The sequence below is a fragment of the Halyomorpha halys genome, unplaced genomic scaffold (genome assembly GCF_000696795.3).
Source record: "Halyomorpha halys isolate HHAL.00 unplaced genomic scaffold, Hhal_1.1 Scaffold822.1, whole genome shotgun sequence".
In the NCBI taxonomy this organism is placed as follows: Eukaryota; Metazoa; Arthropoda; class Insecta; order Hemiptera; family Pentatomidae; genus Halyomorpha; species Halyomorpha halys.
Genome location: NW_027114648.1, coordinates 171,087 through 175,854, shown reverse-complemented (window position 1 = coordinate 175,854; position 4,768 = coordinate 171,087).

Below are 4,768 nucleotides of genomic sequence, written 5' to 3'. Positions count from 1 at the left end.
ACGCTGAAGGCTGTTGAGAACCAACAGGGTAGAGGGATGGGGGTTTTGATACGTTACAGTAGTGTGTGATGTGCGGTATAGGATTGTGAACAGCCTAATTATGTTATATGTTCAATGCAGGAGGCTCCTAAAGGATTTTCTGGGCTTTTGTTAAACTTTCATCACCTTGTAGTCCTAAACAGATAATCTCTAACAGCTTCGTCACATCATCTTCCTCCACCTCTTTGAGTACGAGAAGCCTCATTATTTCCTAACTATCAGTCTGAAAAGAGTCTAGGAATGATGAAGAACGTCTTGAAACATAGAGGATAAGAATTGTGCAGGCGAGGAGATTGCCATGGAAAAGGTAGAAGAATCTAAACCATATAACAATAAATTCAAGTTCAGTACTGTTACCAGACCAATGGTTGTGCAAGGAGGTGATTTAATCAGAATCACGCTTCACCGCCAGATTTTTACTCAATTGAGGATACCCAATTTATGAGGCTGAGTGGACCCCAGGAGAGCTGTGTGATGCGTTGACTCACGGTCACAGTGTAGCATAAAACAATTTAATAATATAACAATAATGGAATAATAAATTACGATGGATTAAAAAAATCCAAAAAATAAATAAGAAAGGCAAATATTCTATTCGGATCATAAAAGGACTCCCGCAGAATAATGTGTTTGTTTCTGATCTTGATACGGAGGTTAATGTTTTTAGTCAATTAATTTTTCAATTTCATAATAAGGTTTTTTTCCGATTGTAACGTCAGTGTTTTATCTCAGGTCATATTGTCGAATCGACCTCTAAAAATTTTAATAGGCAGTGTAAAGATAATCTTCAAAGAAATAATCGCTCTTTAAACAAAAGAAAAAAAAAGAATGAAATGTCTGCCTTAAACGCAATTTATAATGACGCCGTAAGTATCTTACATACATATAATATAGTATAGTTCTATCAATTTTTACGACTCTCAGGAGCGATTTTGACGAATGAGAAATCAAAAGGAAGGAAATTTCATGGAGAAGTAATGAATCTCAATTTCGGTTCTCAAATTATTATTATCCAAAATCCGTAAAATCCTTAATGCTCTTTAATTTGTCACAAATAAAATAGCTCTCAATTGCCACCAAGTTATTGCAATAACAATGATTTATAGACCGTTGGTAATTGAATTACAATTCAAGTCATTTGTGCATTAAATTTATTATATGACATTCCAACACTATCTTCACCACTTATGCTGATGAAAGATGTGTGCAATCAGTGAACATGGACCTTCAATTGTATCCAAAAATCCTCCAATCCTACATCACAACTCTTGAAGTATCCTGACTAAATTTGGAGAATTAATATAAATCCCGTAAAATCAACTTTATCCTTCGTCGTAAACCCGTAACTTCATGGTCCACAGTATACTTTAATAGTATCCCAACCCATCCTAACACTATCCTCACTACTCATACCGATGACACAACATAAGCCTATCGTACGTGAATAATGACCCTTCCGTTCTATCCAAAACTCTAATCCCACACCATCACCCACCAAATCACATTTACCCTTCGCCGTAAGCCCATGACTTCTATGCTTCTGCCTTTAGTAATACCCCACTTATTCCTCTCGGTCAGATCCGTTACTAAGGACTATTTCTGGACTGACTTGGAATCTTCATACAAGTCTGGATAGACAGGAAACTGCTCGTCGATTCCCGAATTTTACAACACTTACTAGACAAACGGTCTAAACTTCCAACTAATCATAAAATACTCTTTTATAAGACTATAACAAGGCAATGAAAGAAGCAGTGCATTCCTGGCTCGCAGCTCAACCTAAAACCTTCTTTTATGAGGGCATCATGAAGCTCGTTCACTGATGGACCAAGTGCGTTGAAAAGCAAGGGGAATATGTCGAAAAATGATGTACTTGTAAGTTTTCTATTTGATTACAATAAAATTTTATAACTATATTGCGGATATTAATTGACTTAACCTCGTATATTAGGGACGTGAGTGCCGTGCGGGTTGGGGCGCAGGTCCTAGTGCGCTCGGTTTGGAACGTTGTGGGTTCGATTCCCATCTGGGGGAGTTAAACATTAATTTTTCGGCGGTCTTGAAGAATGACACTCCCACGGTTAGTACGCGGCGGCAACCCAAGTTGGCAACCCAACTAGGCCCACTTGCCGGGACTTGTCCCCCCACCAAATACCAGTACCAGTATCAGTACACTCCTATATTCTTAGTATTCTCGTATATCTTTTTATTTTTATCACCTTTCCAGTTGACTTCTCAGCCATATGTTTTATTTGTAATTAAAATTACTATTAACAGTTAGTTGGTTAAAACACTTCAATGAGATAGGTTTTCTATATTAGTGAGTGCTGTGGGTTTATGAAGATGTCATTTCAAGGACAGTTCAGAATGAAGAACTATTAAGCATCGAGACAAGTTGATGGGGACTCCTAGGCAGTCTACTTCATGTTTTTTGAGGTAATTTGTAAACCTTCACACACCAAGCGGAGACTCGATTGCCCATCAGCCCTCTGCCATTGCTTTGGAGCCTACTGCAAATTTTATGAGGTACCAGATTTGTGGGTTTCTTGTGCTTTCAACCACCCACCGGCTCCCCACCACTGTTTAGCCTTAGAGAATTGCGAGTGGCTATTTCCCATCTTCACCGTTTGGACGACGGCGGCGATCTTGGAAGAGATTCAGAGATTTATCTATTTTTTATTCGATATGGGCATATCGATGAGCTTTTATTCTTCTATTTTCTGTGGGTGACTTTCTTTTGTTATCTTATCAAATATTGAGTGTTTTGTTTTTTATTAATTATATAGTATTAGAGAGCTAATTATTTTATTTCTGTTTATTCTATAAAATTAAGGTGAGAATATCTCATATTTAAAAATATTAAGTTTCCATCTTTCCTTTTTCCTTTGTTTATTATTATTTCTTTAGTTAGAGATAGGATCCTTTTGGTTTGTCTATATATGCAATGTATATATTTCATTTTGTTTGTTTATATTTTATATTATTAAATTTGTGTGTGAACTGGAAAGCATATTTTCTTTATTATTTTGGTTCTTTGAGGTTTTTTTATTTTATGGTCCCCGAACCAGCGGTTACTGTTGGGGAGAGCTCGGTGTATTTTCATTTACGAAAAGCCCCTCGCCCCAACAACCCCTTACAGTTAAAAATAAGGAAGCATAAGTGATATGAGTCTTCTCGTAGGGGTAAACTTTAAATAGACTGTAGATGTCTTCGAAGTTGCTATTCCTGAGGTATATTTATCGAAGAACGCTGCGGGTGTTCTGCAGTTGTTGCCATGCGCAAGGTCAACGACATGCGCTGACGCGAACAGCCCCGCATGATGTAACTTACTAATGTGCACAAACAGACGCCATCGTTGTATGTTTCAATAATATTACCATCTCATGTGTTTGGATGCCTACGGTCTCAATAATATACAATTCAGTGTTTCTGTATTGCTACGATACAATGGCACATATATACATATTATACAATGATAATTTTACCCTTCATTGGAGTGGGTAGCTCAATGGTAAGGTATTAGGCAATAAAATTGTGGCGGATTATTATTTTCTGATTCATTGTAGCCGTGAGTCAGCCATGTGGGTTTTGTAGCTCTCTGGGGTTCACCCAGCCTCATTTAATGGGTACCTGAGTAAAAATCCGACGGTCGAGCGTAACACTACTTCCTTGCAAAGTACTGCACCCCCGACCATTCATGAGTTGTATCGGTACAGATTAAATTTTTAATACACTTCGTTCAGCAAGGAGTAAAGCCAGAGTAGCAGTTATTGATGATTATTGAACAGGTTCTGATATTTATTCAGTGGACTGTATAATGTGACAATAATATATTTAAAACTATTACTATTTATCGTACATTGGTTAATAAACTATTGACATGTTTACATATATGGGTTACATATTTTCTTACTGTGTTGAGGTATTTGTTGTAATATGACAGTTGGATGATGGTACTGTTTCTAATTGTGCTTGTCTATTCTTCTTTCCACCTCCCGGAAGTCCAGCAGATCCCGGAACTCATCTACTCCATTTGGTTGATGAAGGGATTGAGAGTAGGAAACCCAAGTTAACTTTTTCAAAGCAAAGCTGGCAGCTCGTTAATAGCTCCTCTTGTTTTCAAAGTAATGGCCGTTGGTCTACTCGACCAACAGAGAGCAGCACCTTAGTTTCCAGTGCCTTTTATATAATTAAACTGAATTCGTTCGGGGTTCTTCCCTGAACAGTCTCGATTACAACATGTATATTTTTATGGCTTGGAGATCGTTTGGTACCTTTTAGCATGATATTTTATTTAGTTTAAGCTACTGATCAAGTCTCAAACCAGGGTTTGAATCCGTCTTTGGGCGATAATTCCCCCCAGATTCCCCCGATAATTTCCGCATCTTAGAACGAGAATGAGCATATATATATATATATACCATAAAATAATATAAAAGGATACTAGCTATAGGCTTTTAAGAACATTGCATTTGCTTATAAAAATATATTCAAGTAAAACCAAACAGACTAAAACACTTCTATGACTTTTTAATAATAGCTCATATGTTTTTCTTTCTAATGTTTTTATTTCAATTATATTCAATTGAGCAATATATTCATGAACTGAGTTCGCTCTGTTTATCGAGTCGATTCATGAATTAATAATTCGAAGGAAATATATATATATATTTTTTTTAAATTTATTTATTGATATTTACAACTGTATAAAAAATACAACAAGTAAATT